Here is a 17,921-nt window from a genome sequence, read left to right on the forward strand (position 1 = left end):
CATATCGGAGGAAACACTCGAAAGGAGCGAAAGAGATATGCCGAGGCCGCAAGACACAGTGAGGTGTGGGAGGTCACTCAACTCCCAGCTCAAAGGCCTCGGCTAATGGACCAACCCATAACGTTCACGGAAGAAGACGCCAAGACGGTGCGTTTTCCTCATCACGACCCGCTGGTCATAGAGACCCCCATCGCAAATAAAGTGGTGGCTAGGGTCCTGATTGACAACGGAAGTTCCGTGAACTTGCTCTTCAAAGAAGCCTTCACTGCGATAGGGTTGACCGACCGGGACCTCTCTCCTAGTGGATCGCAGCTCACAGGGTTTAACGGGACAACGCTAATCCCGATGGGAAAAGTCAGGCTCCCAGTTACCCTGTGCCCGGATACCCCCCAAAGCACATTCAAGTATTGCACCTTCGTGGTGGTAGACTGTCCAACAGCCTACAACGCAATCTTAGGCCGACCGGCCCTCGTCGACTTTGGTGCAATAACTTCAATCCGACACCTATGCCTAAAATTCCCTACCCAGGAAGCCGGAGTCGGAACGGTGAGGGGAAATCAAGGAGAGGCCAGGCAATGTTACAATGTTGCCACCCACTTGCCAGTACTCATGGTCCGGGGGCCCCCTGAGATAGAGAAGGCTGAAGAAGACGAGCTGGATCCTCGCATAGGATCCGAAAGGGTCGTAGAACCAATGGAGGACGTCGAAGAAATACCAGTGTGCGACGACGACTCCACTGCAGTACTCGGATAGGGAGAAGCCTAGATCCGGAGGAAAAAGATAAAATAATAAAAACACTGAAGGGCGCCATCGACATTTTTGCATGGCGCCAAGAAGACATGACCGGCATCAGCCCTCATGTCATCACTCATGTACTCAATGTCAACCCGGACATGCCCCCTGTACAGCAAAAGAGACGCCCGCTCGACTCGGTGAAAGCCGAGGCCTTAGAGAAAGAGGTGGATAAACTTTTGTCTAATAGCATGATCCGCGACGTATACTATCCGGAATGGCTGGCCAATCCGGTCCTGGTGCCCAAGCCAAACGGGACTTGGCGGGTTTGTATAGATTTCACAGATCTAAACAAAGCCTGCCCAAAGGACTGCTTTCCGCTGCCCAGGATCGACCAGATGGTGGACGCCACGTCCGGATTTAAGCTGCTGTCTCTCATGGATGCCTATGCTGGGTACAACCAAATAAAAATGCATACGGCAGACCAGGAGTGCACTAGCTTCAGGACCGATAAGGGGGTATACTGTTACCTAGTCATGCCTTTCGGACTGAAAAACGCCGGAGCAACCTATCAAAGAATGGTTAACCAGATGTTTAAAAGCCTCCTGGGACGAAACATGGAAGTATATGTAGACGACATGCTCGTCAAATCCAAAGCATGCAACAGCCATGCAGGCGACTTAGAGGAATGTTTCGAAGTCGTCCGGAGATACGGCATGAAACTCAATCCGAAAAAATGCACCTTCGGGGTCAAGTCGGGAAAATTCCTGGGCTTCATAGTCAGCCAAAGGGGGATCGAGGCGAACCCGGAGAAAATCCAAGCTCTCCTGGACATGCCATCCCCCAAGAAACATAAGGACGTGCAAAGTTTGACCGGAAAGGTGGCCGCACTGAGCCGTTTTATCTCACGGTCCACGGACAAGTGCATACCCTTCTTCAACATACTGAAGAAATGCCAAAAGTTCGAATGGACAGATGAATGCGAGGAGGCATTCAAAAGGTTAAAAGACCACATGGCCAAACCTCCTATCCTATCAAAACCCGTCCTTGGAGAAGACTTGTTCCTTTACTTGGCCGTCTCCGAGCATGCGGTCAGTGCTGCATTGGTCCGGGAGGAAGAAAAAATTCAGCACCCCGTGTACTATGTTAGTAAACGCATGGTAGGGGCCGAGACAAGGTACCCGGTTATTGAAAAGTTAGTATTCTGCCTCCTGATGGCATCACGGAAGTTGAGACCATACTTCCAAGCCCATCCGATCAGAATTTTGACCAATCATCCACTCCGGCAAGTTCTCCAGAAGCCTGAAGCATCCGGAAGACTCCTCAAGTGGGCAATGGAGCTAAGTCAGTTCGACCTACATTACGTGCCCCGGATTTCCATAAAAGGCCAAGCCTTGGCGGACTTCATCACCGAATGTAATGAAGCCGAGGCAACAGCCAATACACCGGAGCCACCCATCCCCACTTGGAGAGTATTTGTGGATGGAGCTTCTAATGAAAACGGTTCGGGAGCCGGAGTGGCTATGATATCACCTACTGGGTTGCGGCTCCAGGCAGCACTCCGATTCAACTTCATATTTTAATAGTTGCCGAAAACCTCGGTCAACACTAAACTATATATATTTTCTTGTATTTAATTAAATATAGAATTATAACCATCTAGATTCTTTCTGAAGCTTAATTTAAATTTTTCATTAAATATTCCTATTTAAGTTGATATTTAGTTATCTATAACTAATCAACTTAAATCTGAATATCTTTTGAATTTCAAATTTCAAAATTAAGTTGAGGAATTTTAGGCATTGGTTATTAAGATTCTTTAGATTTTTTTAAGTTAATATCTTTTCGAATATTAACTTAAAATGGAATATTTTAAATTAAGTGGTTACAACTTAGTTTTTGATATTTAATTAAATTTAAATTTGAAAATATTTAAGTTCTAGATTTTTTCTAATACAACTTAAATTAGATACTTTTTCAAATTTTGTGGAAAAGATACTTAGTCAAATAAGATATTTTCTAGATAGTTATTTCTAGACTACTTATTATTCCTAATATTAAATAGGAAAATATTATACATTGTGAAATTAATTATTTAAATAATTTATTTTGGTACAATTTATTTTAAGTGTATTTTTTTTCCTAGTATTAAACTAGAGATTAATAATTAAGCCTTCTCTACACTTAATTATTTATTTCTTGAATTTAATACATTTAATTAATTTGAAAATTAAATATCTAAGTTGATTTTCATCATGATACTTAAATATTTCTTTTTCATGACACTTAATTAAATAGAAAATTATTTTTAGTTGAAATTTATTTTTTCAACTAAATTTAAATAATTTTCAATTTTTTTTTTATTTATTAATCAAATTTTGAAATTGCATTTCTTAAATGCTGGAATTTTGAATTTTATTTGAAAAATAGATTAAAGTTGTAAATTATTAATTTTAATTTTGGACCAACTTAAATCAATGATTTTTTCATTTAATGATTAATTAAAATAAATGAAGTAAAATATATTTTTTATTTTATTAATCAATTTTTGAAATTGCATTTCGTAATGCAAGATGATTTTGAATTTATCTTGAAAAATAGATTAAGTTGTAAATTAATTATTTATTTTAATTAATTCTTGGATCAACTTAACTCAATGAATTTTTCATTTATTGATTAATTTAAAATAAATTGAATTAAAGTATATTATTAGAAATTGAATTAATTAGTCAAAGGAAAATCTAGATATGTGATATTTTTGCTTGAAGTATTTTTCTAGTGTATTTAATTAAATAGAAAATTAATATTTAAGTTGATTTTCATCATCATACTTAAATATTTGAAAATTTTCTTATATATTTAATTAAATAGGAAAATTATATTTTTTGTTGTAAATTAATTTTATTAATTAATTTTGGGCCAACATTAAATTAGAATAATTTTTCCAGGATTAATTTTTTATTTTAACATGCATTTTCGAAAATTGTGTCCTTGAATACTTTAATTTTTCGAAATGCAATATATATTTATAGAAAATTAAATTTGAGTTGTAAATTAATTTAAATTAATTTTGTAACAACTTAAATTGAATATTTTTCTAAATATTTATTGGAAATTATTACTAAGATGGAAATAATTCATGTTATTTTCATATCCATCTAAGTAAAATTTATAAATATTAAATTAAAATTTATATTTAGAATTTTTCATTCTAAATTGGAAATTTTAATTAAATAAATATATATTTAAAATAAATAGAATAAATAAAGAGAATCAAAGAAAATACAACTCTTTTTAAATAATGAGCTTTTAATTAAAAGACATTCGATCTCCATTGTGGGTTTTACACCGCGTTTGTTTTAGTGAGTAATCCTCCCTAATGGAGGAACGTTCATTAGCAATTTCGCACTGTTTAATCTCGAATGATAAGTAGTTTGTAAGTGTTTTGTATGGTATAGATGACCCTAATGGTGGCGACAATACTTGACTTGCAAATTATGAAACAATGGTGGAAGCTCATAAGATAGAATTGCCTTGACTCTCGCCTAAACGGGACAACGCTGAATTCCAATCTTGATCGAATAAAAGGTTGCTAGAATGGTTATCATTTTAGATGAGCTGACAAATCTATTCAATGGATGATGCTTTGACTCTCGCCTAAACGGGACACTGTATCAGTTTGTTGAAAAACCTTGGAAATTATTTAGGATTGTAAGTTTTAGTATTTTCACTTGTCATTCCTACTTGCTATATGTTTATAATTTCTGAATTGTGTATGAATTTATATTGAACCATGTTATTTTCTGTTATTAAGTTGTAGTTTAATTTCGAATCTTCATTGTTGGTCTAACTTGGCTTGTGTTATCTAATGAGATAAATCCCTAATGGATTTTCACCATTAGACATACATAATAGTGTTAGATCTCGAAAGATAAATATTGTATATGCGACATCTAGCTGTTCATCAATTGATGACACCTTAGACTAGTATTTTTACGAAATGAAACAAGAAGATTGTATAACTAAGATTACTTTGACTTTCGCTAATCGAAACATCGTTGGATTCTTATTTTAAACGAAATTATCCTAATTCCTCTTAGCTTATTCATTTCGAATTAGCTCAATAACATATCATTGGATGAATGGTCTATAAATCATTTCATGTCATTCTATATTTTCTCTTAAGAAATTAAATGACGCATATGATTATAATCCCGAAATTCTATTCCCAATTGATATAAATCTTCAATCTTAGAAATCTCCTACTTGTATGGGCAAATCTGACTTAGAGTTTGTATTAGTAATGCTGGTCCAAGATAGAATTACTCATTATATTTGGTATAAATTTAAGTCTTTAACTTTAATTTTAGATTCCAAATAGAAATTTTCTTATATTTCTAATTCCAGAATACAATACAGTTACACTTTCTCAAGTGTTTAATATCCATCTTCTATTAATGGATTAAAACTGTATGGAATATGAGTTAGGTATTCTGTGACCAGGATCCACTTGCAGTATTCTAAGAACTCTTTGATGTAACTAAACCTATATCATCAAAAGACACTACCATTTTTTTTTAATCTATGGTATTTGTATCTTGTTCATAGTGGATTTGACAAGATCAATCTCTGCAAAGAGTTAATATGCCTATATCCAGTGAAAGTAAGTTCATCTCATTCGCAGATGGATGCACATTCAGGGGTGGATATGAGTCTTTTGTTGTATTCTTAAAACGATAACTCTAGATTATACCTTAAGCAAAGAAATTTGAAATGTTTACAAATTTCATTAATTTCTAGCAATGGTTAAAACCATTAAGGTAAGTGGTTAAAGATCTTGCGAACTGATAGGGGTAGAGAAATAGTTAGTAGATATGCAGTTCAAAGATCATTAAATTGATTTTTGAATTATATCCAAACTTACCTCCCCAGAAATTTCGAGTTGCATGTTGATGATTAGTTACTAGTCGTTGCCTAATTCCTTCTATGGTAATACAATTTCAGAATGATGTAATGGTTGTATACTTAATGTAAATCATTACTAGATTCATGGATGACCTAATCAAAATCTTAAGAAAAGCTAGAATTATTAACCATGGTTTGTTAGCTATTCTAAGTGATTAGGGGTGGACCATCCCATAGTCAATAGATAAGAAAGTGTTTGTTCAAGCAAATACTACTTTTCTAAGATAATGACTAAGTCTGACAATAAAGTAGCAAATAAAGGAGATATTTAATTCTTGATTCCAAAAGTGTTCTATCATCTTATTTGACATATGATGATCCCACTGCCTCTGTTGTCTTGTCACAACCAAAGAGGTTAATACCATTTAGTTTTCTTAGACATAATTCACGGTACCTTGTTGTAGTGGGAGAGTTTTTAGGAACTCACCTTCTTATGACTTGGGAGACACTAGTGATTAAAATCCATTGTGAGTTTAAACAAGTAATGGATTGTCAATATAAGAAACTAAGAAGAAAGCCAATAGAACTATGGTTTAATCCATTCACATGGAATAACCTAAAGTTTTCTATTACAAGGACATAAAAGGAAATTTTCGTTTATAAGTCCATTCAATGGACTTAACAAAACTTCCTGTTCCTAGTATTATAGGTTTAAGTTTATCTAAACCTATGGCTTGTGGTATACCTGGTAATTACTTACTCTAATGCAAGCAACTTACTTTAGTAAGATGTTGAAGCATTTTCTTTCTAATGGCAATCTATAGAAGCTTCACAACTTCTTAGGTATAGATTTTATTTATCTAAGGAAAAGACTTAACTATTCCAGAAAAGATAAAGCCATGAAAGAATTTCTTAAATCAACAGTGAGAGGTCTTAGATATGCTTTTGTATGCCTTAGACAAGACACCTGCTGTTGAGTGGGAGTAATGAGTAGGTATCAGATTAATCCAGGAGAAGAACATTGGAAGACAATCAAGTAAATCTTAAGATTAAGAAGATGAACTATATGTTAGTCTATAAGGGTGTGTTTAAAACTCTTAGACTACACCATATCAGATTTTGAAATTTTGCCTTTGTGCTAGTAAATCTTTCTGATAAGATGGTGGTTACTCTGGGGGTGGAATAGTGATTTTGGAGAAGTGTAAAAACCTATCTGAAGTCTCTAGGTCTACCAGAAACGGACTGAATGTTAAAGCTGCAGGAAAGTTACTTATTCAGTCTAAGGAAAGTTCTATACATCTTTGGCACCATTCCAAATTGCCTTAAATTACTAGCGTTAATTTCCTGATTAACCAAAAGTAGTTGCCAAAGGTATAGAATCCAGTATCCCAAGAGAGTAGACATATAGAGAGGAATTTCACATTATCAATGATTTTGTGATTAAGGAAGAGTAATAGTGGAGAAAAGGTTGTGGTTAATTCAACCTTTCAGATCCTATTACGAGGAGTTTACTACTACTACACTTGATTTGTATATCAAGGTGTTGAGATTATTTGAAACGCACTTTTTGTTTATATTAGTGCAAGTGGGAGTTTTTTGGGTTTTATGCCCTAAATAAAACTCATTTCAATATAATCAGATTTACTTATTAATATAGCTCAGAAATAACATTTAATGTTGCATGGTTCACATGATTTATTTCATGATTATATGTATATAATGTATGAATTCATCTGAAACCCTTTTCACATACTTGGTCTTGTTTATTGTGCCGTCAAAACATTGGAAAGTAAACATGACTATGTGAATAAAGTTTCTTAGATTTATCAGACATAGGGTTTTACTGATATGATAATCTACAACAGAGTTTACTTGCATTTGGAGAAGTGCTATTTTCTTTCCAGAGCATTGGTTAAAGTAAAGCTCAGGTTGGATGCATGGAGTATGCATCGGAAGGGACCGATATTGAACTTTGACCTAGATTTATTAAACTTACCGTAATATCTATTCAAGTCAATATCGCCTAGTTGATCCTAGATCAAATATTCTTAATCCTGTTATGATTAGGCTCAATCTCAGGAGGCTATTCGTGTCTTTGATTTGTTAGTTAAGCCTACTTTTAGGTCAGGGTGATACGTATATTTTGGGAACACGGTAGTGCAATTGAGTGGGAGCACTATCATAAACATGGAATCTATAGCTTCTATCTGGCGAATAGTAAGCAAAGGATGATCTCCTTCGAGCTTGACCAAACGAACATAAATGGTGGAGTACTCATTTCACATAAGCTGAAATATCATTTATACGGGGTCAAGTGTTTTAAGAATAAATACATAGTAGGGTGTTACGGTAATCTAATCCCTTTACAGTGTAGATCATTCATATAGAGGATCAGTGATCAAATTAGGATTATAACAATGGATAACTAATGATGTGTCTATATGGTGGAACATATAGAGCATTCTATTATACTGAGAGTGCAATTCTAAGTTCTATGCGTGGATTAAACGAAAAATTCATAAGTTAGTGAATTTTAGTGCTAAATTCTTGATCTACTTATTGGAAGCTCGGTTATATAGACCCATGGTCCCCGCACTAGTTGAGATAATATTGCTTGTAAGACTCATGTAATTGGTTTTTATTAATCAATTAAAATTCTCAAATTAGACTATGCCTATTTGTGAAATTTTCACTAAGTAAGGGCGAAATTGTAAAGAAAGAGTTTTAGGGGCATATTTGTTAATTATGATACTTAGTATGGTTCAATTAATAAATATGATAAATGACAATATTATTTAATAATTATTTATAGTTATTAAATAGTTAGAATTGGCATTTAAATGGTTGAATTAGAAAATTGGCGTTTTTGAGAAAATCAGATGCAGAAAAGATAAAACTGCAAAATTGGAAAAAGTGAGGCCCAAATCCACTAAGTAGGTTCGGCCACTTTTGTACGAAATTTAAACTGATATTTTCATTGTTTTAATGCCAAATAATTCAAACCTAACCCTAGTGGAATGCTATAAATAGATAGTGAAGGCTTCAGGAAATTTACACTTAAATTTTCTACTTTTTCATTCAGAAAAAACTGAGCCTTCTCTCTCCCTATCTTTGACCGAACCCACTCTCTCTCTCTCTTCCTCATTGACATTTCGAAATTCTTAGTGTAAGAGTAATGCCCACACACAGCAAGTGATACCTCAATCATAGTGAGGAAGATCGTGAAGAAAGACTTTCAGAAAGAAGGAGGTTTCAGCATCAAAGATTCAGAGAAAGGGATCCAGGTTCAGATATTGATAATGCTCTACTGCAGAAAGGAATGAATGGCTAGATATCTGAACGGAACGAGTCATTATATTCCGCTGCACCCAATGTAAGGTTTCCTAAACTTTATATGTGTTTATTTCATCGTTTTAGAAAGTTCATATTTAGGGTGTTAATAAACATACTTGTGAGTAGATCTAAGATCCTGGTAAAATAATTTCCAACAGTTTGAAAGCTGTCCGAACCTACTTCACTGTCGGAGTGATGTATTGCTGACACTCATTTGAAATCTTCTTGTGTCACCACCCTCCGATGGGATTTCGGCGGGCGTTCACGTTGGGTTATTGTGGATGTTTTAAAGCCATCATCGACTTCATTGTCAAAAGCATGGGGGACACTCGTCTAAAATCATCCGGCGTCACAACCATCAACTGGGTGGTGACGTTGGCTGATTGAGGATGTTTTAAAGCTGTCCGAACAGATTTCACTATCGGAGTGATGTATTGCTCACACTCATTTGAAATCACCTTGTGTCACCACCCTCCAATGGGATTTCGGCGGGCGCTCACGTTGGGTGATTGAGGATGTTTGAAAGCCAGCTTGATCGACTTCATTGTCAGAAGGATGGGGGACACTCGTCTAAAATCATCCGGCATCACAACCACCAACTGGGTGGTTACGTTGGTTTACTGAGGATGTTTGGAAGCTGTCCAAACCTACTTGACTGTCGGAGTGAAGTATTGCTGACACTCATTTTAAATCATCCGGTGTCATCACCCTCCAATGGGATTTTGGTGGGCTTTGACGTTGGGTTATTGAGGATGTTCGAAATCCATCTTGACCGCCTTCATTGTCAAAAGGATGGGGGACACTCGTCTAAAATCATCCGGCATCACAACATCAAATGGGTGGTTACGTTGGTTGATTGAGGATGTTTGAAAGCTTTCCGAACCCACTTCACGCAAGGAGTGATTTATTGCTGCACTCATTTGAAATCATCCGGTGTCACCACCCTCTGATGGGATTTCGGCGGGCGTTCACGTTGGGTGGTTGAGGATGTTTGAAAGCCATCATGACCGACTTCATTGTGAGAAGGATGGGGGACACTCGTCTAAAATAATTCGGCATCACAACAACAACCTGGGTGGTTATGTTGGTTGATTGAGGATGCTTGAAAGCTGTCCGAACCGACTTCACTGTCGGAGTGATGTATTGCTGACACTCATTTGAAATCATCCAGTGTCACCACCGTCCGATGGGATTTCGGCGGGCGTTCACGTTAAGAGATTGTGCATGTTTGATAGCCATCATGATTGACTTCATTGTCAGAATGATGGGGGACACTCGACTAAAATCATCCGGCATCACAACCACCAACTGGATGGTTACGTTGGTTTATGGAGGATGTTTGGAAGCTGTCCGACTCCGAACCTACTTCACTGTCGAAGTGAAGTATTGTTGACACTCATTTGAAATCATCCGGTGTCACCACCCTCCGATGGGATTTCGCTGGGCGTTCACGTTGGGTGATTGAGGATGTTCGAAAGCCACCTTGACCGACTTCATTGTCTAAAGGATGGGGGACATTCGTCTAAAATCATGCGGCGTCACAACCAGCAACTTGGTGGTTACGTTGGTTGATTGAGGATGTTTGAAAGCTGTCCGAACCTACTTCACTGTCGAAGTGATGTATTGCTGACCCTCATTTGAAATCATCCAGTGTCACCATCCTCAGATGGGATTTCGGCGGGCGTTCATGTTTGGTGATTGAGGATGTTTGAAAGCCAGCCTGACCAACTTCATTGTCGAAAGGATGGGGGACACTCGTCTAAAATCATCCGGCAACACAACCACCAACTCGGTGGTTACGTTGGTTTATTGAGGATGTTTGGAAGCTGTCCGAACCTACTTCACTGTCGGAGTGAAGTATTGCTGACACTCATTTGAAATCATCCAGTGTCACCACCCTCCGATGGGATTACCCTGGGCGTTCACGTTGGGTGATTGAGGATAATCGAAAGCCATCTTGACCGACTTCATTGTCTAATGGATGGGGGACACTCGTCTAAAATCTTGCGGCGTCACAACCAGCAACTTGGTGGTTACGCTGGTTGATTGAGGATGTTTGAAAGCATTCCGAACAGACTTCACTGTCGGAGTGATGTACTGCTGACACTCATTTGAATCATTCGGTGTCATCACCCTCCGATGGGATTTCGGTGGGCGTTCACGTTAAGAGATTGTGCATGTTTGAAAGCCATCATGACCGACTTCATTGCCAGAATGATGGGGGACACTCGTCTAAAATCATTCGGCGTCACAACCATCAAATGGGTGGTTACGTTGGTTGATTGAGGATGTTTAAAAGCTGTCCGAACCTACTTCACTGTCGGAGTGATGTATTTCTGCCACTCATTTGAAATCTTCCTGTGTCACCACCCTCCGATGGGATTTCGGTGGGCGTTCACGTTAAGAGATTGTGCATGTTTGAAAGCCATCATGACCGACTTCATTGCCAGAATGATGGGGGACACTCGTCTAAAATCATTCGGCGTCACAACCATCAAATGGGTGGTTACGTTGGTTGATTGAGGATGTTTGAAAGCTGTCCGAACCTACTTCACTGTCGGAGTGATGTATTTCTGCCACTCATTTGAAATCTTCCTGTGTCACCACCCTCCGATGGGATTTCGGCGGGCGTTCACGTTGGGTTATTGTGGATGTTTCAAAGCCATCATGACCGACTTCATTGGCATAAGGATGGGGCGACACTCGTCTAAAATCATCCGGCATCACAACCATCAACAGGGTGGTAACGTTTGTTGATTGAGGATGTTTTAAAGCTGTCCAGAAAGACTTCAATGTCGGAGTGATGTATTGCTGACACTCATTTGAAATAATTTTGTGTCACCACCCTCTAATGGGATTTTAGCGGGCGTTCACGTTGGGTGATTGTGGATGTTAGAAAGCCATCTTACCCGACTTCATTGTCAGAAGGATGGGGGAAACTGGTCTAAAATCCTCCGGCATCACAACCATCAACTGGGTGGTTACATTGGTTGATTGAGGATGTTTTAAAGCTCTCCAAACTGACTTCACTGTCGGAGTGAAGTATTGCTGACACTCATTCGAAATTATCCAATCTCACCACCCTCCGATGGGATTTCGGCGGGCGTTCACGTTAGGTGATTGTGGATGTTTGAAAGCCATCTTGATCGACTTCATTGTCAGAAGGATGGGGGACACTCGTCTAAAATCATCCGGAATCACAACCACCAACTGGATGGTTAAGTTGGTTTATGGAGGATGTTTGGAAGCTGTCCGACTCCGAACCTACTTCACTGTCGGAGCGAAGTTTTGCTGACACTCATTTGAAATCATTCGGTGTCACCACCCTCCGATGGGAGTTCGCCGGGCGTTCACGTTGGGTGATTGAGGATGTTCGAAAGCCACCTTCACCGACTTCATTGTCTAAAGGATGGGGGACACTCGTCTAAAATCATGCGACGTCACAACCAACAACTTGGTGGTTACGTTGGTTGATTGAGGATGTTTGAAAGTTGTCCGAACCTACTTCATTGTCGGAGTGATGCATTGCTGACCCTCATTTGAAATCATCTGGTGTCACCAATCTCCGATGGGATTTCGGCGGGCGTTCATGTTTGGTGATTGAGGATGTTTGAAAGCCAGCCTGACCAACTTCGTTGTCGAAAGGATAGGGGACACTCGTCTAAAATCATCCGGCATCACAACCACCAACTCGGTGGTTACGTTGGTTTATTGAGGATGTTTGGAAGCTGTCCGAACCTACTTCACTATCGAAGTGAAGTATTGCTAACACTCATTTGAAATCATCCGGTGTCACCACCCTCCGATGGGATTTCGCTGGGCGTTCACGTTGTGTGATTGAGGATAATCGAAAGCCATCTTGACCGACTTCATTGTCTAAAGGATGGGGGACACTCGTCTAAAATCATGCGGCGTCACAACCAGCAACTTGGTGGTTACGTTGGTTGATTGAGGATGTTTGAAAGCTTTCCGAACCGACTTCACTGTCGGAGTAATGTATTGCTGACACTCATTTGAAATCTTCCTGTGTCACCACCCTCCGATGGGATTTCGGCGGGCGTTCACGTTGGGTTATTGTGGATGTTTCAAAGCCATCATGACCGACTTCATTGTCAGAAGGATGGGGGACACTCGTCTAAAATCGTCCGACGTCACAACCATCATATGGGTGGTGACATTGGTTGATTGAGGATGTTTCAAAGCTGTCCGAAAAGACTTCACTGTCGGAGTGACGTATTGTTGACACTCATTTGAAATCATCTGGTGTCACGACCCTCTAATGGGATTTCAGCGGGCGTTCACGTTGGGTGATTGTGGATGTTAGAAAGCCATCTTGACCGACTTCATTGTCAGAAGGATGGGGGAAAGTCGTCTAAAATCATCCGGCATCACAACCATCAACTGGGTTGTTACGTTGGTTGATTGAGGATGTTTGAAAGCTGTCCGAACGAACTTCACTGTCAGAGTGAAGTATTGCTGACACTTATTCGAAATCATTCGATGTCATTACCCTCCGATGGGATTTCGGCGGGTGTTGAGGTTGGGTGATTGAGGATTTTTGAAAGCCATCTTGACCGACTTCATTGTCAGAACGATGGGGGACACTCGTCTAAAATCATCCGGCATCAAAACCATTAACTAGTTTGTTACGTTGGTTGATTGAGGATGTTTGAAAGCTGTCCGAACCAACTTCACTATCGGAGTAATGTATTGCTGACCCTCACTTGACATCATCCAGTGTCACCACCCTCCGATGGGATTTCAGTGGGCATTCATGTTTGGTGATTGAGGATGTTTGAAAGCCAGCCTGACCAACTTAATTGTCAAAAGCATTGGGGACACTCGACTAAAATCATCCGGCATCACAACCACCAACTGGATGGTTACGTTTGTTTATGGAGGATGTTTAGAAGCTGTCCAAATCTACTTCACTGTCGGAGTGAAGTATTGCTTACACTCATTTGAAACATCTGGTGTCACCACCCTCCGATGGGATTTCGGCGGGCGTTCACGTTATGTGATTGAGGATGTTTGAAAGCCATCATGACCGACTTCATTGTCAGAAGGATGAGGGACACTCGTCTAAAATAATCCGGCATCACAACAACAACCTGGGTGGTTATGTTGGTTGATTGAGGACGTTTGAAAGCTATCCGAACCAACTTCACTGTCGGACTGATGTATTGCTGACATTCATATGAAATCATCCGGTGTCACCACCGTCCGATGAGTTTTCGACGCGCGTTCACGTTGGGTGATTTTGGATGTTTGAAATTCATCTTGACCGACTTTATTGTCAGAAGGATGGAGGACACTCGTCTAAAATCATCCGGCGTCATAACCATCAACTAGGTGGTTACGTTGGTTTATTGAGGATGTTTGAAAGCTGTCCGAACCGACTTCACTGTCGGAAGGATGTATTGCTGACACTCATTTGAAATCAACTTGTGTCACCAGTATGATGGGATTTCGGCAGGCGTTCACGTTGGGTGATTGTGGACGTTAGAAAGCCATCTTGACCGATTTCATTGTCAGAAGGATGGGGGACACTCGTCTAAAATCATCTGGCATCACAACCATCAACTACTTGGTTATGTTGGTTGATTGAGGATGTTTAAAAGCTCTCCAAACTGACCTCATAGTCGGAGTGATGTATTGCTGACACTCATTCGAAGTTATCCAATCTCACCACCCTCCGATGGGATTTCGGCGGGCGTTCACGTTAGCTGATTGAGGATGTTTGAATGCCATCTTGATGGACTTCACTGTCAAAAGGATGGGGGACACTCGTCTAAAATCATCCGGCATCACAACCATCAACTGTGTGGTTACGTTGGTTGATTGAGGATGTTTGAAAGCTGTCCGAACATACTTCACTATCGGAGTGAAGTATTTGTGACAGTCATTTGAAATCATTCGGTGTCACCACCCTCCGTTGGGATTTCGGCGGGCGTTCACGTTGGGTGATTGAGGATTTTTGAAAGCCATCTTGACCGACTTCATTGTCAGAAGGTTGGGGGACACTCGTCTAAAATCATCCGGCATCACAACCATCAACTAGGCGGTTACGTTGGTTGATTGAGGATCTTTGAAAGTTGTCCGAACCGACTTCACTATTGGGGTACTGTATTGCTGACCCTCATTTGAAATCATCCTGTGTCACCACCCTCCGATAGGATTTTGGTGGGCGTTCATGTTTGGTGATAGAGGATGTTTGAAAGCGAGCATGACCAACTAAATTGTCAAAAGGATGGGGGACACTCGTCTAAAATCATCCGGCATCACAACCACCAATTGGGTGGTTACGTTTGTTTATTGAGGATGTTTGGAAGCTGTCCGAACCTACTTCACTGTCGGAGTGCAGTATTGCTGACACTCATTTGAAATCATCCGGTGTCACCACCCTCCGATGGGATTTCGCCGGGCGTACACGTTGGGTGATTGAGTATGTTTGAAAGCCGTCATGACCGACTTCATTGTAAGAATGATGGGGAACACTCGTCTAAAATCATGCGGCGTCACAACCATCAACTGGGGGTGACATTGGTTGATTGAGGATGTTTCAAAGCTGTCCGAAAAGACTTCACTGTCGGAGTGACGTATTGCTGACACTCATTTGAAATCATCTGGTGTCACGACCCTCTAATGGGATTTCAGCGGGCGTTCAAGTTGGGTGATTGTTGATGTTAGAAAGCCATCTTGACCGACTTCATTGTTAGAAGGATGGGGGAAAGTCGTCTAAAATCATCCGGCATCACAACCATCAACTGGGTGGTTACGTTGGTTGATTGAGGATGTTTGAAAGCTGTCCCAACGGACTTCACTGTCAGAGTGAAGTATTGCTGACACTTATTCGAAATCATTCGGTGTCACCACCCTCCGATGGGATTTCGGCCGGTGTTCAGGTTGGGTGATTGAGGATTTTTCAAAGCCATCTTGACCAACTTCATTGTCAGAACGATGGGGGACACTCGTCTAAAATCATCCGGCATCAAAAACATTAACTACGTGGTTACGTTGGTTGATTGAGGATGTTTGAAAGTTGTCCGAACCAACTTCACTATCGGAGTAATGTATTCCTGACCCTCTCTTGACATCATCCGGTGTCACCACCCTCCGATGGGATTTCAGTGGGCATTCATGTTTTGTGATTGAGGATGTTTGAAAGCCAGCCTGACCAACTTATTTGTCAAAAGCATTGGGGACACTCGACTAAAATCATCCGGCATCACAACCACCAACTGGATCGTTACGTTTGTTTATGGAGGATGTTTAGAAGCTGTCCAAACCTACTTCACTGTCGGAGTGAAGTATTGCTGACACTCATTTGAAACATCCGCTGTCAACACCCTCCGATGGGATTTCGGCGGGCGTTCACGTTATGTGATTGAGGATGTTTGAAAGCCATCATGACCAACTTCATTGTCAGAAGGATGAGGGACACTCGTCTAAAATAATCCAGCATCACAACAACAACCTGGGTGGTTATGTTGGTTGATTGAGGACGTTTGAAAGCTATCCGAACCGACTTCACTGTCGGACTGATGTATTGCTGACATTCATATGAAATCATCCGGTGTCACCACCGTCCGATGAGTTTTCGACGCGCGTTCACGTTGGGTGATTTTGGATGTTTGAAATTCATCTTGACCGACTTCATTGTAAGAAGGATGGGGGACACTCGTCTAAAATCATCCGGCGTCATAACCATCAACTAGGTGGTTACGTTGGTTTATTGAGGATGTTTGAAAGCTGTCCGAACCGACTTCACTGTCGGAAGGATGTATTGCTGACACTCATTTGAAATCATCTTGTGTCACCAGTACGATAGGATTTCGGCAGGCGTTCACGTTGGGTGATAGTGGACGTTAGAAAGCCATCTTGACCGATTTCATTGTCAGAAGGATGGGGGACACTCGTCTAAAATCATCGGGCATCACAACCATCAACTGCTTGGTTACGTTGGTTGATTGAGGCTGTTTAAAAGCTCTCCAAACTGACTTCACAGTCGGAGTGATGTATTGTTGACACTCATTCGAAATTATCCAATCTCACCACCCTCCAATGGGATTTCGGCGGGCGTTCACGTTAGGTGATTGAGGATATTTGAATGCCATCTTGATGGACTTCATTGTCAAAAGGATGGGGGACACTCGTCTAAAATCATCCGGCATCACAACCATCAACTGGGTGGTTACGTTGGTTGATTGAGGATGTTTGAAAGCTGTCCGAACATACTTCACTGTCGGAGGGAAGTATTGGTGACACTCATTTGAAATCATCCGGTGTCACCACCCTCCGATGGGATTTCGGCGGGCGTTCACGTTGGGTGATTGAGGATTTTTGAAAGCCATCTTGACCGACTTCATTGTTAGAAGGATGGGGGACACTCGTCTAATATCATCCGGCATCACAAAAATCAAATGGGTTGTTACGTTGGTTTATTGAGGTTGTTTGAAAGGTTTCCGAACCTACTTCACTGTCGGAGTGATGTATTACTGACACTCATTTGAAATCATCCGGTGTCACCACCCTCCGATGGGATATCGGCGGGCGTTCACGTTGGGTGATTGAGGATGTTCGAATGCCATCTTGACCGACTTCATTGTCTAAAGGATGGGGGACACTCGTCTAAAATCATGCGGCGTCATAACTAGCAACTAGGTGGTTACGTTGGTTGATTGAGGATGTTTGAAAGCTGTCCGAACCGACTTTATTGTCGGAGTGATGTATTGTTGACACTCATTTGAAATCATTCGGTGTCACCACCCTCCGATGGGATTTCAGCGGGCGTTCACGTTGGGTGATTGAGGATGTTTGAAAGCCATCATGACCGACTTCATTGTCAGAAGGATGGGGGACACTCGTCTAAAATCATCCGGCGTCACGACCATCAACTAGGTGGTGACGTTGGTTGTTTGAGGATGTTTGAAAGCTGTCCTAACCGACTT

Source organism: Cannabis sativa, chromosome 8 (assembly GCF_029168945.1).
Source record: "Cannabis sativa cultivar Pink pepper isolate KNU-18-1 chromosome 8, ASM2916894v1, whole genome shotgun sequence".
In the NCBI taxonomy this organism is placed as follows: domain Eukaryota; kingdom Viridiplantae; phylum Streptophyta; class Magnoliopsida; order Rosales; family Cannabaceae; genus Cannabis; species Cannabis sativa.